Below are 23,959 nucleotides of genomic sequence, written 5' to 3'. Positions count from 1 at the left end.
CCACCTGCTGGGCCCAGCACCCAGGAAGCAGGGCCATCACCCCGCAACACACACAAAACAGATGAGCTGCCATGAAGTTTGGGGTGGACGGCAGGGCGGCACTGAAAGACTTTGGTCAGGGTCTCAGCTCTGGGGCCAGGGTAGGGGCGTTAATCAACAGACATTTACTTCTCATGGTTCTGGAGGCTGGGAGCCCACGATCAAGGTCCTGGCCCATTTGGTTCCTGTTTGCAGGAGCCTCGAGGGCTGGGGACCTGGCCTGAGGGCAAAGCTTCAGGAGTGGAGTAGATGGAGACTTGGTGATCAAAGGCCCCAGATGAGAGCTGTAGCGGGAACCCAAACAATCTCTGAAGCTGTCCAGTCCTGCTACCCTCAAAACAGGGTCCAGAAAATTCCACAGGGATCCAAAGGCCCGGGCTCCTCTTCACTGCTCTGAATCTGAATCAGGTGAACCATCTTCCTCATTCTACCAGTGACTTCCTGGAGAAGAGAGGGGAGTGGAAGCCTGAACAAGCGTCTCAAAGACACTGAGTCCTCATTGTCCTGGGACAGAGGGGGATTCCCAGGCACAGGACTTTAAGTTTTAAACCTGGGAAAATCCTGGTGAACCAGGACAGTTGGCACCCTAGTCTGAAGAGATGGTCTAAATGATTAAATCGAGCTAAGATTTCGATTCAGTTGCACCAAATTGAGTCTCACACACACACACACACACACACACACACACACACACACACGCACTGCCCACCTCAGAAAAATCCCATCAGTGTAGAGATCTAACCAGCTGCAATTTCTTTACTCACCTAAAACGTACTGCTAGTAGATTTCCAATCCTGCTTGACCATTTTTCTAAGTGCTTGCGCCCATGCTCTCCTGCTTCTTCCTCACATCAGCCCTGCGATACAGACAGAAAGAGCCTTTGGAGACCATATGAAAGGTGAGGTTAAGAGATGTGCCTGAAGGCACACAACCAGTGAGTGCACTTCGGGGTCAGCCCTGGAACCAGATCCTCTGATTCCCAGTTTTCAGCACATGATGACTCTTCAGAATCTACAAATTTGCCACTTCTTTTTCAGTGATTTGCTTAAATTTCATTAATAAATTAAATCCTGCATATTCATGAATGTAAATGACTATTCATTGAGTGTCCATTCACTGTATGGCCATGATAAGACCACAGGAAGGCATGGTCACGGCTGAACAGCAGCCCCCTGCCGTGGGGCTCACCTGCCCTCCTTTTGTGGATGACAATAGGAAAGCCAGAACAAAGAACAGGTCCAGCCAGAGCGCTATCTCTGTGTGATGCTTCCCCCTTGTGGCCAACTTGCTGCTTTGGACAGGAAGTCAAGAATTCGCCAAAGGTCTTGGGGATTACTTACCCACTCAGGTAAGGAGCATGGGTCTGGATCTGGGTCTGGGTGGGCTCCCCCAGCCCCCTGCCCAAAGATTTCACATGAAATTTTTACCCTGTGGATAAGGGAGGTGGAGGTTTGCCCACGAGAAATCTGGGTGTCCAAAGATTAAAACGCACAAAATGAAGTCTCTGACGTCTAAATTCCAGCCAGGAACTTGATCGTTGTTCGTGGGCTGACTTTCTAAGACACAGCAGTGCTTGGCTGCCAACAAAGGCTCATCACATCTCAAGGATGTCAGTAGGTTGTAAGCAACAGCTGATGTCAAAGGATGGCTGATGTGGAGAATCCGTTGGCGGTTAACCACCCTATAAACTTCATCAGACCTGCCATCAAACCCTCCTTGATGTTCTTATTCTTTCATGATGTATATATTTCTTCAATTTTATATAAACTTGAATAAAGGCATTTTTACAAACTGCTATTTTTACTTATATAGAGAGAGGGCTTTAAGTCCAGTCCCCTAGGACCCCTTGCCATCTCTAAGCCCCTCTTGTTCATTATCCTGGGGCCATCACAGACTACAGACTCATAAGGGCCGCCACAATCTCACTTACCCAAGGTGACCCAATTCAGGAGCCTAAGGCATGATGAATAGGGGGGCATGTTTAGCTTGGTATAATGGAGCCTTGTTCTACACAGGTTCCAATAAAAGCGGAACCAGCCTAAGATGGCAGAGAGTGTCTGACGGTAGAAAAATGGGCAGGAAAATGGCAGAGGGAGAGGCAGAGGAATTAGCAGCAAATTCCTGGATTATTTTTCTGACATCAGAAGCTTTGAGAAGATAGCGTTATGGAAACTGGTGGGTTAAAAAAGGTTTCAGCTGAACTTGTCTCGCACTGGGTTTATATTTGTTGGTCCAGTGTAAGGCTAGGGATGGGGATGCAGAGAGGGGTTGAAGTTGACATGGCAAAAACATTCCCATTGGGCTTCCCTGGTGGCGCAGTGGTTGAGAGTCCGCCTGCCGATGCAGGGGACACGGGTTCGTGCCCCGGTCCTGGAAGATCCCACATGCCACGGAGCGGCTGGGTCCGTGAGCCATGGCCGCTGAGCCTGCACGTCCGGAGCCTGTGCTCCACAATGGGAGAGGCCACAACAGTGAGAGGCCCGCATACTGCAAAAAAAAAAAAGTCCCATTTATGTCCTTGATAGAAAACTCACTTTTCCTTGTCCCTCTAAGACAAGGTTGGAGCCCCTTTTTACATATATTCATAATGCCCTATCTTTCTACTTGCAGCTCTGATCAGAACTCTTATGAAGTAATTATTTGGGTACTTATTTTGCTAAGTCTTTCCCCACCACTGAACTGTAAATGAGGACAGGAAGATCGACAAATACTTCTGAGTTAATGAGTAAATGAATGAAGGATTGTGTCATCGAATGAATATGTGCTAAGTGCTGTGCCAGGCACGGGGAAAACAGGAAGGAAAAAGACAGGGGGCCTACCTTCAAGGAACTTACAATTGAGCAGGTAATTAGAAAGCAGATGAAGGCTTCAAAGGACAAGTACAGTGAGCACCTGGCATGGTTTTGGAGTGCATGGGTCTGAGACCTCAAATAATTCATGGCGATTCACTAAATGAAGAGGTAGAGATCCAAGGAGAGAGCATTCCAGGCAGTGAGAACCGCCCATGCCGATGTCTGAAATGGGAAAGAACTTAGTTCATCAGCGGGACAAATGAGGCTGGGCCAGAGTGAAGGGGAGAGTGATGCAAAGTGATGTGGGCAGAGGCCAGATCACTCAGGGCCTTTTAGTCCTTGTTATTGACTTCTCCCTAAGGGCAATAAGAAGCCATCGATTGGCAGGAAGGTATGGAGTGACGTAATTGGGCTGGTGGGGTTTTTTAATGATAATTTATCTGGCTGTTGTGTGTAGCATGTATTGGAGAGAGGGAAGAATGGACAAGGCTAGACCAGTCAAGAGGCTGTGGCCACTGTCCAGGTGAGAGGTGATGGGGGATGACCTTATAGATGGTCACGGAGATGGAGTGGAGGGAGGATTCAGGAGTGACCTAGGAAGCAGAACTTGGAGAGTGTAGGGAGCCAGGAGAAGGAGTCCAGGTGATATGCAGGTCTGGGGCTCAAGCATCCGGTACGTGGACACTGGAGGAGGAGCAGGTGTCCAGGCTCATCTGGGGACCTCTTGAATTTGAGGGTCCTGTGTGTCTCACAGGAGGAGCTATCAAGTTGGTAATTGTCTATGTGAGTCTGGAGCCCAGGAGAGAGGACAGCACTGGAAATAGAGAATATACTGGTGGTAAGTGAAGCTAGGTGGGTTCAAGATAAGACAGGAGGAGGGATTGACTCCACCCAGAAGCCACTGAAAAGACAGGCGTTCATTGACTGTATGAAGACAATGCAGCAACTCTCCGTGTGTAACTCCTCTTACATTTTGTTTTCTAATCTCTGTATTGTCCTGGGCAACAGATTGAATTCTCATATGTGGTAGAGGCTGCTAGTTGCCTACCCCATATCCATTCTCCCTATATAACAAACTCCTATATTGTCAAGAGTCTCAGTGTGCCCAGCTAGAAAACATTTCCCAGCTTCCTTTGCAGATAGGAATGGCTAATGGGATACAAATGGAAGTTGTGGAATAAGACTCCTAAGGGGGTTGACTCAGCAAGGAGGCAAGTACCTTTTGCTCTTTTACCTTCCTTTATTTTCTCCCTGGAACTCGGGCCTGATGGCTGGGGCTCTGGTGACCATCTTAGACCATGAGGTAATTATAAAGATGAAAGCCACACACAAAGGGTGGAGGAATGGACAGGAAGATAGTTTCTGGGTCTCTGATGCCTGTGGAGCTACTATACCAGCCTAGGTGACTTCCAGGATGCTTTGATGTGAAATTAGAAATGAACCTCTATACTATATAAGCTACTGATATTTAGATTTTGTGATGTATGCAGTCAAATGTAATCTAACTGATAGATGGTTCTTGTGATAATCAGACAAGACAGTGAATTCAAGAAGGAGACTGTAAGAATGCACAGGAAAGAATAAATCAGGCTAGGCTGGTGCATGAAAATGTTCTTTCATATAACATCAGGGAAAATTTCCATGTTTCCTACAATGTGTTGAACTGACAGTGCAACAACCAAAGCAGATCATCCTAAACACCTCCCCTTGGGACTCAGTAATTGAGTGTGTTTGAATCACAAGGGAATGTTAATTCCACATACAGAAAAGAAATACAGAAATAGTGCTCATTGGGATTAAGACCTATTTCAGACATTTCAGACAACTAGGAAAGTGCAGGTGTCTCCAGGCATGGGATGCACACTCATCCTGTACAAAGTTCCCTCGCAAAATTTCCAGAAAATAATTAAAATATATATATATATATATATATATATATATATATATATATATATATAGGGGACTTCCCTGGCAGTCCAGTGGTTAAGACTCCATGCTTCCACTGCAGGGGGTGTGGGTTCAATCTCTGGACAGGGACCTAAGATCCCACAAGCCATGTGGTGCAGCCAAAAAAAAAAAAAAAAGTTCTTAAACCTCATGTTATTCTCAATTCCCTTTGGTCCGTTAATTCTTCTGGAATTCTGTCTCCAGGTTGTCTGGCCAAAGGGGTGAGGGTTGAAATCCAGCCTAAACTTAGCTCCCAAAGTCTACCATGGGGTCAGGTCAGGTCACCCTGGAAGCAGTGGCACTTTTCATAACTCGTTCATCCAAAAGAGGCACCTTTTAGCAATTGATACAAAGATGCTTGCTCTGCTAACTGGTTCCATGGTGGATACATGGGCCAACATTATTCCTTTCCTCTGAAAACCACGTTGATTTAGATTGCATTCAAGAAGTTGAGACCAGGGACTTCCCTGGTGGTCCAGTGGTTAAGAATCCGCCTTCCAATTCAGGGGACGCAGGTTTAATCCCTGGTCAGGGAACTAAGATTCCCACATGCCGTGGGGCAACTAAGCCTGCATGCCGCAACTACTGAGCACACAGACCACAACTAGAGAGAAACCCACACCGCACAACGAGGAGCCCGTGCACTGCAGCGAAGATTCCACTAACCACAACTAAGACCCAATGCAGCCAAAAATTAAATAAATAATTTTTTTTTTTTTTTTTTTAAAGTTGAGGACTAGGAAAGCATATTAGGAGTCCCTCCACACAGCAGGGAAGACGGAAAAAGCTCTTTGAGGGATTGGTATAAAGAAAATTATTACAGGCAGACAAATATGGGTAATCCACAGCAGAGCCATATCCACTAAGTAAATGTTACCCCAAATGGAAGAAAACATCTTACTTCCTACCAAGACCAAGGAAATGAGGATGTGGCCAAAAGGGGACATTTTAAAGAAGTTTCTTTAGAGTTTCTGTTGCTCTCTAGCATCCCCTTGTGGTACTTAAAACAATCTTCAGGACAGTGCCTCTATTCCAGGCCTGGTTCTTAACTGCAAGAGATTTGAACTATAAGACACTGATACCCTGGATGCATTATACTCCCTATCCTAGGCACAAGAATCTTACAGATCTTTTAAGAAAAAGTTAACAGTAACCAAAATAAAACTAGCAGTGAGTCCATTCCTGCACGCCAATAAAACTCAATTCTTTAAGAGAACCAATTTGGTTAAGAATTTCAATCTTTCTCTCTCTGTCTCTGTCTTTGTCTCTCTCTCTCCATCTATCTATCCATCTATCTATCTATCTATATCTATCTATCTATCTATCAACCATCTATCTATCTATCTATATCTTCATTCTCCAAACATTTAATAAGATCCTATTATGCACCAGCCCTAGGATTGTGGCTCAGGTCAGTAGATGGACACAATATCATAGTTTTGTAGGATAGACAGCTAGGAGAAGAGCAAAGATCAAATCATGAAAGACCCTTTGTATTCTACTGAGAAATATGAAGGAGATAGGGAGGCATGTAGGATGTAAGCAAGGGAGTAATGTAATCAAATCTGTCATTTATGAGTGATCATTCTGGAAACAGGATGAAGCTAGTTGGGTGTAGGTATAGGATTATGAGACTGAGAAGTTGAGACAGCCTGACCCAAGGCAAGGGCAGTAGGCAGAGAGAAAGAAGAGGACCAGTTGAAGAGATATTCAGGAGTAGAATTGAAGGATGTAGCAGATGGGTCAGGTTTCCAACTAAAGCAGCTGAGTGGTTGATGAACTAATGTTGCAAACTAGGAGGTTTGGAGCGGGGTAAGGGATGTGGAGGCCGGAAGAGGGAGAATTTGATGAGTTTGGATGGTTTCATGGAAAGAGCTTTACATCTGGAGTCAAGTTTCTGCCCTGATACCGTTTTGTTCTAACTGTATTTTCTTGGACTGTATTTGTCTATTTGGCATTCATTAATCACGGGGCCAAACTAATGACCAAATTTGTTTACATCTCCCCTGCTATCCAGCTTTCTCAGTTGCACAAAAGTCATATTACAAACTCTCCAACCAATCTCAAGCCCATACCCCCAACCACCTCCTTTATCTCACTAACACCAAGTCAGTATTTCCCCTGTCATATATCAACCCAGGGCCAGACATCTTGGGACAACCCCAAGCCCCAAAACTTGCTGGAATTATTCAAACTAGCCAATCCCAAAGTGTTTAATCTGCCTTGCCTTTCTGGCAGAAATCCCAATAAGGTTGTACCTATACTTTTCCCTTTTCCTTCTGCCTCCTGACTGACTCCGGTACTTCCCCATATGCTCCTACATGGCATGGTGTGTGCTCTCTCCTCTCAGGAAATGTAAGTAATAAAAATCTTCTTTCAATGGCATTAACTTCTCTGTCCCCTTTATAAAATAGACCTGGTAACAAATCACACCTCTTCCTTTGTAATTCTAGACATTACTACATTCTTTGAATATTCCTTAGCTCATCTAAAATAAATAATGTTGAACCTGGAATAACATGGGATTGAAGTTCAGGGGTCCACTTATATGCAGATTTTTTCCAGTAGTAAATATTACAGCCCTACATGATCCAAGGTTGGTTGAATCTGTGGATGTGGAACTGTGGATATAGAGGAACCTTGGATATAGAGGATCAGTTCTAAGTTACGTGCAGATTTTCAGCTGGGCTGAGGGTCTGTGCCCCTAACCTTTGCATTGTTCAAGGATCAACTGTATAAGAATAATAATAATAAGAGTTGGCTCATGTGATTATCATGAAGCTTATTTAAGATATGTGATAGGGATTCCCTGGTGGTGCAGTGGTTGAGAGTCCACCTGCCGATGCAGGGACACGGGTTCATGCCCCGGTCCGAGAAGATCCCACATGCCACGGAGCGGCTGGGTCTGTGAGCCATGGCCGCTGAGCCTGCAAGTCCGGAGCCTGTGCTCCGAAATGGGAGAGGCCACAACGGTGAGAGGCCCGCGTACCAAAAAAAAAAAAAAAAAAAAAAAAAGATATGTGATAGCAGTCTTTGCACATTATAAGCATATTCATTATTATCACTAGTTCTCAAGACTCTGATCTGTTCGTGCCTTTCCCCAGAAAAACCAACTTCTGAATTTTTTCTGACAATATAGTTGGTCGATGAATCATACTCATGGAGCATCATCCCTGTGCAGGTGCAGAGTTTCTTATCATAACCCGAGTAAATTCATGTGATCTGACCAAAGCAACAGATACAGAGCTACAAGGAGCTGACCTGTTTAGTCTTTCCTAATGCAATATCACATACAAAAGTCTGTATTTAAAAAGAAAAATCAGTAAAGGATTCCCCTAATGTATAAAAAAACTGGATTCATCATTCTAGTTAGAACTTTTCAGGAGTCCAACTAATCAGAACTTGACCCTTAAGCCTTTGTTTAAACCCAATTGCTAGTTTATAAAAACTTTCCACCAGATTCTTAATTATTGTTATCAAAAACACAATGATTTGGCAACAGAAATGCAATAAATGATGTTTGTGGGAAAAGGAAAGACAACCTTTTGGGAGGAAAGAGGGAAATAGGAGGAAAATGCTCTTTTCCAGCAGCAAATGGTACTATTTATTCCAAAAAATAACAGTTTCCACAGAGAGCTCTCCATAATTTCAAGACGCTAACAAGGAAAGGTTTGTCCAAGGCCAGAGACTATCAGAATCAAAATGGTGACACTATTTAAGGGAGTTCAGCATGAAGAAATTGTAGATTTCCTGGAGCATCTAATGCCAACTCCAATTGGTTCAGAATGGGAACAGATTACAGCAGCACCACGACGACAAGGGTAAGGCAAGTGAGATGCCTAGGGTGCAAAATTAAAGGAGGCACTCGAATTCCGGGCTCTGTGAGAGCCCCCTGGTCCCTACCCTTCAGTACAACCACAAGAATAAATAATTTCTATTGTAGTGTCATTAACATAGAGGAGCTCTATCAAGTGGCTACAGCCCTCAGCTGTAGCATAATCATAATGCAGACTATTGTGTGCTGTACTCCATGCTGAAGCATGCCTCTATGGATGGACTGGGTTCTTTGCCAAGCAGCCCCCATCGAAACCTAACCAGAGTCCTGAATTTGAAGAGGAATTGAGACTAAACAATGTTTGCTTATTCATTCCAGAAGTGGAACAAATTCTCAATCTGAGTGAGGTAAAAGTCAGTGTTTCTGAGAAATTCACCTCAAGGTCTACAAATACACAAGTGTATTTCTTATGAAAATAGCCACCACCCAAGATCAACCACATACTTAATTCCAACAGTGTTCAGGATCAGAAATTCCTCTGCCTCTGGTTCTTGTTTTTGCTTCACTCCAGGCTTGGACAGGTTACCAGCAAAACTCTGGGTTTTATTTAAAATAAGAATGTAGGACTTCCCTGGTGGCACAGTGGTTAAGAATTCACCTGCCAGTGCAGGGGACATGGGTTCAAGCCCTGGTGCAGGAAGATCCCACGTGCCGCAGAGCAACTAAGCCCGTGAGCCACAACTACTGAGCCTGCACTCTAGAGCCCATGCTCCGCAACAAGAGAAGCCACCGCAATGAGAAGCCCGCACACTCCAACGAAGTGTAGCCCCCGCTCGCCGCAACTGGAGAAAGCCCGCACGCAGCAACAATGACCCAACGTAGCCAAAAAGATTAAAAAATAAACATAAGAATGTAATTCTTCCCATAAGTCTAAAAAGGATGTTATGATGGCAAATAGCTTCAATGGAGGGTTTGAGTTTTCTGGATTCAAGAGAAACTCTATTTAAACACTTTTTCAGCACTTTTCTGATGTGTCCCTGCTAAAAAACTTCCCATACATTCACTATCATGTTTGTTGTCCCTTTTTTCATTAGAGAAGAGCACAGCCATTATGTCATAGGCATTTTCGATCGACACACGTAGTCAGGAGCTTTAGGTCAATGTTGAATTTGACCTCCAACTTAAGTGTTGCTTTCTCAATTTGTCTGCTGCCCTAAAGCCTCCTGCAACTCCTCCCTCTGTGGATGGGGATTCATTCAATCCTGCACCAAATATTTACTAAACATATTTACTAAACATCTACTCTGGACCAGGCACTATTCTAGGCACCAGGGATACATCAGTGAAGAAAACAGATACAAATCCTGCCATCGTGTAGCTTAGTTTCTAGCATCGGAGATAGAAAATAACCGTGAGCTCGTGGATAAACTATACAGTGAGTTAGAAGGTTACAAGTTGGGGGATGGGGGAGTATAGCAGGGTAAGTGCTGGGAGCAGAGGCAGCATGGGTGGGGTGGTGGATGGAGCTGAGGTCAATATTAAATAGGGCAGTCAGGGTCAGCCACATGGAAAAGGTGAAGTTGAGCAGACACGTGACGTGAGACAATTATCCAAACATAGCAAGAGGAGGAGCATTCCAGGCAAAGGGAACAACCAGCCCGAAGACCATAATATGGGTGTATCCTTCTTGTGTTCTAGAAACAGCAATGAGGCCAGTGAGGTTGGAAGGGAGTAAGCAAAGGAGAGAATGGGAGAAGCTGGGAGATGCCAGAGGCTGGATCTTGAAGGGCTTTGACAGCTATTTGAAACACTTTATGTTTTACTTTGAGTAAAATAGGGAATCACTGCAGGATTTTGAGCAAAGGGGTGACCATGATCCTACTTCATTTTAAAAGGATCATTCTGTCTGCTGTTTTGAAAAGTCTGTTGTAGAAGGGGAAAGAGCAAAGCAAGGTAGACATTTCAGGAAGCTACCGCAGTAGTCCGTGCAAAGGGTGATGGTGGCTTGGCCCAGGGTGGTAGCAATAGAGGTAGTGAGAAGTGGTCAGATTCTAAACACATCTTGGAGATGCTTAAGGTAGAACCAAAGTCTTAACAGATTAGATGCAGAGTGTGAGAAAGAGAAAAAGAATTGTCAAGGATGACTCCGAGATTTGGGATATGAGCAACTGGAAGATTATAGAGTTGCCATTAACAGAGATGAGGGAGCTTGAGGCTAGATCAGCTTGAGGGAAGAAGTAGGAGTCAAGTTTTGAAGTTAAGAGGTCAACTCTGATATCCAAAGGAAGATGTTGAGCAGGTAGTTGGACACATGAATCTGTAGTTCAGGAGAGAGGACTCGGCTAGAAACATACAATTAGGAGCTGCCAGTGTATAGATGCTATTTGAAGCCATGAGGATAGATGAGATCAAAAAAATGAAATCCAAAGACTTAGCCTTAGGGCACTCCAACACAAGTAGAGGCCAGGAGAAGAGCAGAATCAGCAAAGAAACTGATAATGCAGTAACCAGTAATGCAGGAGGCAAACCAAGAGAGGTTAATGTCTTGGAAACCCAGTGAAGAAAGTATATTAAAGATGGGAATTACAAACATTCCCATAGAAATTTTTCATTTGTTCCAAAAGGGTTGCATCACTTAAGAATGCATTTTTGGGGCCTCCCTGGTGGCGCAGTGGTTGAGAGTCTGCCTGCCGATGCAGGGGACGCAGATTCGTGCCCCGGTCTGGGAAGATCTCACATGCCACGGAGCGGCTGGGCCCGTAAGCCATGGCTGCTGAGCCTGCGCGTCCGGAGCCTGTGATCTGCAACGGGAGAGGCTACAACAGTGAGAGGCCCACATACCGCAAAAAAAATAAAAATAAAAATAAATAAATAAATAAATAAATAAATAAATAAAAGAAAACCACAGGTCAATATTCATCATAAACATAGATTTTAAAATCTTTGACAAAACATTATCAAATGAATCCAGCAATATATAAAAAGGATAATAATCATAACTAAGAGAATTTTAACCCAGAAAGGCAAAATTGCTTAGCTTTTGGAAATCAATCAAATCACTATATTAATAAATGAAAAAAGAATGATAATCCAGCAAAAAATATGATCATCTCAATAGATGCAGGAAAAAACTTTCCTGATCAGCTTTCACCATTTCCATTCAGCTTTGTACTGGAATTCCTAGCCACTGCAATAAGGTAAGTAAAATAAAGATGTCCAAATTGGAAAGGAAGAAATAAAATTGTCTTTACTTATAGATAACATCATTGTCTATGTTTAAAAAAAATCCTTTGGAATCTACAGGGTTGCAGAATATAAGGTCAATTACATTTCTATATAATAGCTAAAAATAGAAACAGAAAAATGTCATTCATCAAAAAATGAAATATTTAAAAATAAATTAATAAAATATATGAAAGTACACTAAAAACTACAAAATATTACTGAGATAAAAAAAAAGAAGACCTAAGTAAATGAAGAGAGATAGCATGTTTACAGATTGGAAGACTCAATATTGTCAAGAGCATATATCCTTCAACACAAGCAACCTTCAAGTATCTACTGTATCATGTCTGATAACATCCTGTTAGACAAAGACAGTCACACAGTCAAGTCCAACATCAATGAAGGGAGAATATCTGCTCCTATGAGGGTGAGGTGGAGGAATAGAGTTCCAAAGTATAATTCGATTAACCACAATGTTCACTGAACTTTAGTGCTATTAGTGGCCCCAGGACTTAACATACATGGAAAATGGTTGTTGAACAATGACTAAGTAAGTGTCTTTTTAGAAAAGTATGCCAAAATATCACTTTATATTTCAGTTTGGAAGGATCCTTGGTTCCAAAATCATAACTAGAAAGTCACGACCTTACCATATGGTCATGATATCACCTCACCATCCACATCTTTTAGACTCTACCATCACTATAGTCTCACTCTGGTTGCAAAAGGAGCTATGACAGCAGCTGAGTGGCAGCACCGAAATATAATCATTCTCTTTTTTTTTTCTTTTTCTTTTTTTTTTTTTTTTTGCCACCTAGAACCCCTATGTTGTGTTTTGTTTTGGTTTAATTTTTATTGGAGTGCAATTGATTTACAATGTTGAGTTAGTTAAAATACAATCATTCTTGAAAGTTTGGGAGGATGGGTGTGAAGGTGGCCATGGTGTCTGTAATCCAGCAAGGGGATTGCAGGAAGCGAGGCCACCAGGTCTGGCTACCCTAGCCCCAGCTCCCATTCTCGAACGTTCCAACGACACCTGTGTCCTCTGGTTGCAGAAAAGCTTTCTTTTTATCAGAAGGTTCCATATACATCCTACTCCTCTGGCTTTTTGTTACCCCCAAGTAAGGACTATGGCCTCCACCTACTACAGTTCTCAGCTCTGTGCTGCTCTACTGTCCCATACTGTTTCCCTCAGGCAATTAGCTCATTGGAATCAGGTCTGCCAGCTGCCTCATTTAGGCGTAAGCATTCTAGAGATCAAGGAAACAAAGAAAAGGCTGTTCTCTAATATGTATTTGTTGAAGGAATTAATTAAAAAATGAATTTCTGGGGCCGGATTATTCCATCATGTTCTCACACATTTTCTCCATTTAGGAAGGAAACCCCAACCTTTCTACAAAGAAAGGATATCTAATTATCTCAGGCTAATGAAAGACGCATCCATTCTAGAATTGTCTTCATATATACCAGATATCACATGCTATCCTGTAGGAGCTCAACAAAATAAGAAATGCAATGTAATCCTCAGGACAGAGAAGAAAAAGGTTTTCTTCATTTCAAAGAGTTACTTAATTCCTAATCAAGCCTAAAACTTTGACCAACCAAAAAATCGGCAGCTTATGTGCCACACAGAAAATACTGGATCTGACTCTGTTTGGAGCAGTCAGCATGAAATGTAATGAAATTCAAAATAGACAGGATACACATGCTCCAGAGGGAAGTCATTAATACCCATGAATAATGATAAAGCAAAATACCATCTGCCAGGATAATGTGGCAAATCTTTTTAAAATTCCAATTAGCTTATAAACCAGAAACAGTGAGCAAATATGCTTCCCTGGCCACGTGAGACCATGTGTCCTTGACGTCTCCATCACTTTAAATGTAGACAAGAATGTGGGTGATGGAAACATTACCCATGTATGAATACATTTGGGAGGATACATCCATTATTCTTTAGGACACGGGTGCTATTTATGTAACTGGGTGGAACAGAATGTTGGAATCTGCCAATTAAGGCCACATATATATTTTCACATATATTTTAATGATGAGGGTGAAAAAATTGTGTCTGTTATAAACACAGTATATTAATTTTGCTGTAACAATGTGGTTGGACTTAATCCTTATATGTATTTGGAGTCAGAGATAATAAAGCATTTCTATAGCCCTGTTATCCCAGGGGAAATTGCCTAGTTTATGATGGCTTCAGATATTCTAAACGATTTCCCTGAGCTGCATTTTATGAAGCACATAGCTATTAAAATCATAATGTCCATTATTAGAACTGTAGTACAGCCTGAAAAGAGATCGTTCTTATAAAAATGCGTAAAACAGTTCTATAGGCTGGCTAGTCCATCACTTGTCTTTTGAAATATTTCGAGAAGCAAAGCAACCTATTTCTGAATACTGATATCTCCCAGTAACTCTTGCTTTTCCATGGTTTGATGTAGTGCCAACAACACTGGAATTAGTATATTTGGAATTTCTAATCCCAGTGCTCTCATTACTGTTGTATGATTTTTAGAAATCATGTGGTTTCCTCAGCTATAAAAATCTTCCCTGCCTCAGTGTTACTGTAAGATTCAAAATAAGTAAACATGAAAAGGATCTTTGAAAAAGTTTTAAAACCTTCCAACAGTAAAAGTCATTTTTATTATCATGACTGTATAAAGTAGGAGAATTGGCTGTATTAAATTAAGAGGTAGAATTATACATTAAAAAAGGAGAACAAAAAGATCTCTCGGCAGTGCTTGGAGCACTGATTTGATGCTACATTAGGCAGCTATTGTTTAATCAGTAGGATTATTGTTCCTGATGATCTGCCTCCTTCTTGGGGCTGGAACAGAGGCTGAGCCAATACCCAACCTGCAGCCAAACTCCTTTCAGCTGCAAGCCCAAGGAGGCATGCTTTAATCTGCAGCCTACCTGAACATGGGCAATAAGGAGTTACATTGGAATAGGAGGCTATATTCTAATTAACAACATAATCAACTTGCATTATCCATGAATTGAAAATAAGACGAATTGTATCTTTTCTTTTAATTCCTAAAGTCTTTTGAATTGGCATGCTTCAGAGCCCAAAACCCCACGTCCTCCCACACGTCACATCAGTGAGCAATGTGAGGCCGAGGAAACCCTGTAAAACTGCAGATGATTCACATGCAAACGTTCAAGAATTTACTGTGACAATCATATCTGAAGACATGGGCTCAATATCAGTTTACTTACGCACACCTTTTGGCCTAGCAATTTATTTCTATGAATCTGTCCTAACAAAACACTTCTGTATGTGCACAAGGATGTATGTGCAAGGACGTTCAGGAAGTCATTTTACTTTTTAAAAAATTTATTTTATTTACTTATTTTTAACATGTTTATTGGAGTATAATTGTTTTACAATGGTGTGTTAGTTTCTGCTTTATCACAAAGTGAATCAGTTATACATATACATATGTCCCCATATCTCCTCCCTCTTGCATCTCCCTCCCTCCCACCCTCTCTATCCCACCTCTCTAGGTGGTCACAAAGCATCGAGCTGATCTCCCTGTGCTATGCAGCTTCTTCCCGCTAGCTATCTATTTTACGTTTGGTAGTGTATATATGTCCATGCCACTCTCTCACTTTCTCTCAGCTTACCCTTCCCCCTCCCCGTATCCTCAAGTCCATTATCTAGTAGGTCTGTGTCTTTATTCCCGTCTTGCCCCCAGGTTCTTCATGACTTTTTTTTTTTTTTAGATTCCATATATATGTGTTAGCATACGGTATTTGTTTTTCTCTTTCTGACTTACTTCACTCTGTATGACAGACTCTACGTCCATCCACCTCACTACAAATAACTCAATTTTGTTTCTTTTTATGGCTGAGTAATATTCCATTGTATATATGTGCCACATCTTCTTTACCCATTCATCTGTTGATGGACACTTAGGTTGCTTCCATGTCCTAACTATTGTATATAGAGCTGCAATGAACATTTTGGTACATGACTCTTTTTGAATTATGGTTTTCTCAGGGTATATGCCCAGTAGTGGGATTGCTGGGTCCTATGGTAGTTCTAATTTTAGTTTTTTAAGGAACCTCCATACTATTCTCCATAGTGGCTGTATCAATTTATATTCCCACCAACAGTGCAAGAGTGTTCTCTTTTCTCCACACCCGCTCCAGCATGTATTGTTTGTAGATTTTTTGATGAGGGCCATTCTGACTACTGTGAGGTGATATCTCACTGTAGTTTTGATTTGCATTTCCCTAATGATTAGTGATGTTGAGCATCCTTTCATGTGTTAGTTAGCAATCTGTATATCTCCTTTGGAGAAATGTCTATTTAGGTCTTCTGCCCATTTTGGGATTGGGTTATTTGTCTTTTTTGACACTGAGCTGCATGAGTGGCTTGTAAATTTTGGAGGTTAATCCTTTGTCAGTTATTTCATTTGTAAATAATTTCTCCCATTCTGAGGGTTGTCTTTTCGTCTTCTTAATGTTTTCCTTTGCTGTGCAAAAGGGTTTTTTTTGTGTGTGTGGTACATGGGCCTCTCACTGTTGTGGCCTCTCCTGTTGTGGAGCACAGGCTCTGGACGTGCAGGCTCAGCGGCCATGGCTCATGGGCCCAGCCACTCCGCAGCATGAGGGATCTTCCCAGAGCGGGGCACGAACCCGCATCCCCTGCATCGGCAGGCAGACTCTCAACCACTTCGTCACCGGGGAAGCCCTGTGCAAAAAGCTTTTAAGTTTCATTAGGTCCCATTTGTTTACTTTTGTTTTTATTTCCATTTCTCTAGGAGGTGGGTCAAAAAGGATCTTGCTGTGATTTATCTCATAGAGTGTTCTGCCTATGTTTTCCTCTAAGAGTTTGATAGTGTCTGGCCTTACATTTAGGTCTTTAATCCATTTTGAGTTTACTTTGTGTATGGTGTTAGGGAGTGTTCTAATTTCATTCTTGTACATGTAGTCCAGTTTTCCCAGCACCACTTATTGAAGAGGCTGTCTTTTCTCCATTGTATATTCTTCCCTTCTTTATCAAAAATAAGTGACCATATGTGTGTGGGTTTATCTCTGGGCTTTCTATCCTGTTCCATTGATCTATATTTCTGTTTTTGTGCCAGTACCATACTGTCTTGATTACTGTAGCTTTGTCTGAAGTCAGGGAGCCTGATACTTCCAGCTCTGTTTTTGTTTCTCAAGATTGCTTTGACTATCCGGGGTCTTTTTTGTTTCCATATGAATTGTGAAATTTTTTGTTCTAGTTCTGTGAAAAGTGCCATTGGTAGTTTGATAGTGATTGCATTGAATCTTTAGATTGCTTTGGGTAGTATAGTCATTTTCACAATGTTGATTCTTCCAATCCAAGAACATGGAATATCTCTCCATCTCTTTGTATCATCTTTAATTTCTTTCATCAATGTCTTGTAGTTTTCGGCATACAGGTCTTTTGTCTACTTAGGTAGGTTTATTCCTAGGTATTTTATTCTTTTTGTTGCAATGGTAAATGGGAGTGTTTCCTTAATTTCTCCTTCAGATTTTTCATCATTAGTATATAGGAATGCCAGAGATTTCTGTGCATTAATTTTGTATCCTGCTACTTTACCAAATGGATTGATTAGCTCTAGTAGTTTTCTGGTAGCATCTTTAGGATTCTCTATGTATAGTATCATGTCATCTGCAAACAGTGACAGCTTTACTTCTTCTTTTCTGATTTGTATTCCTTTTTTTTCTTTTTCTTCTCTGATTGCTATGGCTAAAACTTCCAAAACTATGTTGAATAGTGGTGAGAGTGGGCAACCTTTTCTTGTTCCTGATCTTAGTGGAAATGGTTTCAGTTTTCCACCATTGAGGACGATGCTGGCTGTGGGTTTGTCATATATGGCCTTTATTATGTTCAGGAAAGTTCCCTCTATGCCTACTTTCTGGAGAGTTTTTTTCATAAATGGGTGTTGAATTTTGTCAAAAGCTTTCTCTGCCTCTATTGAGATGATCATATGGTTTTTCTCCTTCAATTTGTTAATATGGTGTATCACGTTGATTGATTTGCGTATATTGAAGAATCCTTGCATTCCTGGGATAAACCCTACTTGATCATGGTGTATGATCCTTTTAATGTGCTATTAGATTCTGTATGCTAGTATTTTGTTGAGGATTTTTGCATCTGCGTTCATCAGTGATATTGGCCTGTAGTTTTCTTTCTTTGTGACATCCTTGTCTGGTTTTGGTATCAAGGTGATGGTGGCCTTATAGAATGGGTTTGGGAGTGTTCCTCCCTCTGCTATATTTTGGAAGAGTTTGAGAAGGATAGGTGTTAATTCTTCTCTAAATGTTTGATAGAATTCGCCTGGTCCTGGGCTTTTGTTTGTTGGAAGATTTTTAACCACAGTTTCAATTTCAATGCTTGCAATTGGTCTGTTCACATTTTCTATTTCTTCCTGGTTCAGTCTTGGAAGGTTGTGCATTACTAAGAGTTTGTCCGTTTCTTCCAGGTTGTCCATTTTATTGGGATATAGTTGCTTGTAGTAATCTCTCATGATCCTTTGTATTTCTGTAGTGTCAGTTGTTACTTCTTTTTCATTATTGATTTGAGTCTTCTCCCTTTTTTTCTTAATCAGTCTGGCTAATGGTTTATCAATTTTGTTTATCTTCTCAAAGAACCAGCTTTTAGTTTTATTGATCTTTACTATTATTTCCTTCATTTCTTTTTCATTTATTTCTGATGTGATCTTTATGATTTCTTTCCTTCTGGTAACTTTGGGGTTTTTTTGTTCTTCTTTCTCTAATTGCGTTAGGTGTAAGGTTAGGTTGTTTATTTGAGATGTTTCTTGTTTCTTGAGGTAGGATTGTATTGCTATAAACTTCCCTCTTAGAACTGCTTTTGCTGCATCCCATAGGTTTTGGGTCGTCATGTTTTCATTGTCATTTGTTTGTAGGTATTTTTTGATTTCCTCTTTGATTTCTTCAGTGATCTCTTGGTTATTAAGTAGTGTATTGTTGAGCCTCCATGTGTTTGTGTTTTTTACAGATTTTTTCCTGTAATTGATATCTAGTCTCATAGCGTTATGGTCAGAAAAGATACTTGATACGATTTCAATTTTCTTAAATTTACCAAGGCTTGATTTGTGACCCAAGATATGATCTATCCTGGAGAATGTTCCATGAGCACTTGAGAACAATGTGTATCCTGTTGTTTTTGGATGGAATGTCCTATAAATATCAATTAAGTCCATCTTGTTTAATGTATCATTTAAAGCTTGTGTTTCCTTATTTATTTTCATTATGGATGATCTGTCCATTGGTGAAAGTGGGGTGTTAAAATCCCCTACTATGATTGTGTTACTGTCGTATTCCCCTTTTATGGCTGTTAGTATTTGCCTTATGTATTGAGGTGTTCCTATGTTGGGTGCATAAATATTTACAATTGTTATATCTTCTTCTTGGATCGATCCCTTGGTCATTATGTAGTGTCCTTCTCTGTGTCTTATAATAGTCTTTGTTTTAAAGTCTATTTTGTCTGATATGAGAATTGCTACTCCAGCTCTCTTTTGATTTCCATTTGCATGGAATATCTTTTTCCATCCCTTCACTTTCAGTCTGTATGTGTCCCTAGGTCTGAAGTGGGTCTCTTGTACACACCATATATATGGGTCTTGTTTTTGTATCCCTTCAGCCAGTCTATGTCTCTTGGTTGGAGTATTTAATGCATTTACATTTAAGGTAATTATCGATATGTAAGTTCCTATTACCATTTTCTTAATTGTTTTGGGTTTGTTATTGTAGGTCTTTTCCTTCTCTTGTGTTTCCTGCCTAGAGAAGTTCCATTAGCATTTGCTGTACAGCTGGTTTGGTGGTGCTGAATTCTCTTAGCTTTTGCTTGTCTTAAAGATTTTAATTTCTCTGTCAAATCTGAATGAGATCCTTGCTGGGTAGAGTAATCTTGGTTGTAGGTTTTTCTCCGTCAGCACTTTAAATATGTCCTGCCCCTCCCTTCTGGCTTTCAGAATTTCTGCTGAAAGATCAGCTGTTAACCTTATGGGGATATCCCTTGTGTGTTATTTGTTGTTTTTCCCTTGCTGCTTTTCATATTTTTTCCTTTGTATTTAGTTTTTGATAGTTTGATTAATATGTGTCTTGCCATATTTCTCCTTGGATTTATCCTGTATGGGACTCTCTGCACTTCCTGGACTTGATTAACTATTTCCTTTCCCATATTAGGGAAGTTTTCAACTATAATCTCTTCAAATATTTTCTCAGTACCTTTCTTTTTCTCTTCTTCTTCTGGGACCCCTATAATTTGAATGTTGGTGCGTTTAATGTTGTCCCAGAGGTCTCTGAGACTGTCCTCAGTTCTTTTTTTTTTGCGGTACGCAGGCCTCTCACTGTTGCGGCCTCTCCCGTTGCGGAGCACAGGCTCCAGATGCGCAGGCCCAGTGGCCATGGCTCATGGGCCCAGCCGCTCCGCGGCATGTGGGATCCTCCCAGACCGGGGCACGAACGCGTGTCCCCCACATCGGCAGGTGGACTCGCAACCACGGCGCCACCAGGGAAGCCCTGTCCTCAGTTCTTTTCATTCTTTTTTCTTTATTCTGTTTTGCAGTAGTTATTTCCACTATTTTATCTTCCAGGTCACTTATCCGTTCTTCTGCCTCAGTTATTCTGCTATTGATCCCTTCTATTTTTAATTTCATTTATTGTGTTGTTCATCGTTGCTTGTTTCCTCTTTAGTTCTTCTAGATCCTTGTTAAACGTTTCTTGTATTTCCTCCATTCCATATCCAAGATTTTTGATCATCTTTACTGTCATTTTTCTGAATTCTTTTTCAGGTAGACTGCCTATTTCCTCTTCATTTGTTAAGTCTGGTGGGTTTTTGCCTTGCTCCTTCATCTGCTGTGTGTTTCTCTGTCTTCTCATTTTGCTTAACTTACTGTGTTTGGGGTCTCCTTTTCACAGGCTGCAAGTTTGTAGTTCCCTTTGTTTTTGGTGTCTGTCCCAGTGGCTAAAGTTGGTTCAGTGGTTTTTGTGTAGGCTTCCTGGTGGAGGGGACTAGTGCCTGTGTTCTGGTGGATGAGGCTGGATCTTGTCTTTCTGGTGGGCAGGTCCATGTCTGGTGGTGTGTTTTGGGGAGTCTGTGGCCTTATTATGATTTTAGGCAGCCTCCCTGCTAATGGGTGGGGTTGTGTTCCTACCTGGCTAGTTGTTTGGCATAGGGGGTCCAGCACTGTAGCTTGCTGGTCGTTGAGTGGAGCTGGGTCTTGGCGTTGAGATGGAGATCTCTGGGAGATTTTCGCCGTTTAATATTACATGGAGCTGGGAGGTCTCTGGTGGACGAATGTCCTGAACTTGCCTCTCCCACCTCAGAGGCACAGCCCTGACACCTGGCTGGAACACCAAGAGCCTGTCATCCACATGGCTCAGAATAAAAGGGAGAAAAAAAAAAAAAGAAGGAAAGAAAGAAGAAGATAAAATAAAATAAAGTTATTAAAATGAAAAATTATTTTAAAAAATTTTAAGTAATTATAAAAAAGAAAGAAAGAAGAGAGCAACCAAACCAAAAAACAAATCCACCAATGATAACAAGTGCTAAAAACTAGACTAAAAAAAAAACGAAAAAAACCGAAAAAAAACCGGACAGACAGAACCTTAGGACAAATGGTAAAAGCAAAGCTATACAGACAAAATCACACACAGACGCATACACATACACACTCACAAAAAGAGAAAAAGAGAAAAAAATATATATATATCGTTGCTCCCAAAGTCCACCTCCTCAGTTTGGGATGATTCGTTGTCTATTCAGGTCTTCCACAGATGCAGGGTACATCAAGTTGATTGTGGAGATTTAATTCGCTGCTCCTGAGGCTTCTGGGAGAGATTTCCCTTTCTCTTCTTTGTTTGCACAGCTCCGGGGGTTCAGCTTTGGATTTGGACCCGCCTGCGCATGTAGGTCACCTGAGGGCATCTGTTCTTTCCTCAGACAGGACGGGGTTAAAGGAGCAGCTGATTTCGGGGGGCTCTGGCTCACTCAGGCCAGGGGGAAGGAGGGGCACGGATGCGGGACGAGCCTGCGGCAGCGGAGGCCAGCGTAATGTTGCACCAGCCTGAGGCGCACCGTGCGTTCTCCCGGGGAAGTTGTCCCTGGATCACGGGACCCTGGCAGTGGCGGGCTGCACAGGCTCCTGGGAGGGGAGGTGTAGATAGTGAGCTGGGCTTGCACACAGGCTTCTTGGTGGCTGCAGCAGCAGCCTTAGCATCTCGTGCCCGTCTCTGGGGTCCGCGCTGGGCTCGCGCCCGTCTCTGGAGCTCCTTTAAGCGGCGCTCTTAATCCCCTCTCCTTGCACACCAGGAAACAAAGAGGCAAGAAAAAGTCTCTTGTCTCTTCGGCAGCTCGAGACTTTTTCCCGGACTCCTTCCCAGCTAGCCGTGGCGCACTAGCCCCCTCAGGCTGTGTTCACGCCGCCAACCCCAGTCTTCTCCCTGCGCTCCGACCGAAGCCCGAGCCTCAGCTCCCAGCCCCGCCCACCCTGGCGGGTGAGCAGACAAGCCTCTCGGGCTGGTGAGTGCCGGTCAGCACCGATCCTCTGTGCGGGAATCTCTCCGCTTTGCCCTCCGCACCCCTGTTGCTGCGCTCTCCTCCGTGGCTCCGAAGATTTCCCCCTCCGCCACCCGCAGTCTCCACCCGCGAAGGGGCTTCCTAGTGTGTGGAAACCTTTCCTCCTTCACAGCTCCTTCCCGCTGGTGCAGGTCCCGTCCCTATCCTTTTGCCTCTGTTTTTCCTTTTTTCTTTTGCCTTACCCAGGTACGTGGGGGAGTTTCTTGCCTTTTGGGAAGTCTGAGGTCTTCTGCCAGCGTTCAGTAGGTGTTCTGTAGGAGTTGTTCCACGTGTAGATGTATTTCCGATGTATTTGTGGGGAGGAAGGTGATCTCCATGTCTTACTCTTCCACCATCTTGAAGCTCCTCCATCTATTTTATTTATTTTATTTTATTTATTTTATTTTATTTATTTTTGGCTGCGTTGGGCCTTTGTTGCTGTGTGCAGGCTTTCTCCAGTTGCAGTGAGCAGGGGCTACTCTTCGTTGCGGTGCACGGGCCTCTCATTGTGGTGGCTTCTCGTTGCGGAGCACGGGCTCTAGGCATGCAGGCTTCAGGAGTTGTGGCATACAGGCTCAGTAGTTGTGCTCACAGGCTCTAGAGCGCAGGCTCAGTAGTTGTGGTGCACGGGCTTAGTTGCTCTGCGGCATGTGGGATCTTCCCGGACCAGGGCTCAAACCCGTATCCCCTGCATTGGCAGGAGGATTCTTAACCACTGCACCACCAGGGAAGTCCATGAAGTCATTTTAATAGCAAAGGATTGGAAACTATAAATCTATCTATAGGAACGAGATTGCATAAATTATGGTATATTTACACGATGGGATACTATGCGGCTGATAAAAAATGAGGAAGGTTTACCTATATATACTTGTGACAGAGATCTCTAAAAGATAGCACTTAAAGAGAAAAAACACTGTGGACTCTGGTGATAATGATGTGTCAATGTAGGTTCCTCAGTCTTAACAAAGGTACCACTCTGTGGGGAGTGGTGATAATGGGAGAGGAGGTGCATGTACGGGGGCATATGAGGGAAATCTCTGTACCTTTGCTCGATTTTGCTATGAATTTAAAACTGCTCTAAAAAAATTAAGTCTATTAAAAAGAAAGAACCAAGCACATTACAAAGCATTACATAAAGTACAATCCCATTTAGGTAAAATATAAAGCAAAGTAGAGATGTGTATATATGTATATAAGCAGATGAACAAAAAGGGGGCTGAAAGGATAAAAGAACACATAAAAAAGATGCAGTTCTTCCTCTGGGAAATGGGACAGGGACAGGGAAGAAGATATGGTGAAAAAAGACTTTAACCTTTTATTTTACATACTTGAACAATGTTTGAACCGGGTCCAGAGTAAATGCAGTCTTGTTTTCCTTGTGCAGGGGAAAATGCACAAAATGCTACTATAACAAACAATAGACAGGATCAAAGATGAGCTAGGTGCCAGTCATCTTTAAGTCAAATGCTGGTTCTGAGAACTAACAACCTCAAATAATGTTTGCAACTAGAATTTTCTATTGGTTTCATTAAAACCATAATACAGAGTCCTACTAGAATGTCACTAAAGTAAGTTAAATAGGATTGGTTTAATTTATGGTTAAAC

This window comes from Mesoplodon mirus (genome assembly GCF_964341445.2).
Source record: "Mesoplodon mirus genome assembly, chromosome: 2".
NCBI classification, from domain to species: Eukaryota; Metazoa; Chordata; class Mammalia; order Artiodactyla; family Ziphiidae; genus Mesoplodon; species Mesoplodon mirus.
Note: the sequence above shows the minus strand (reverse complement) of the source record.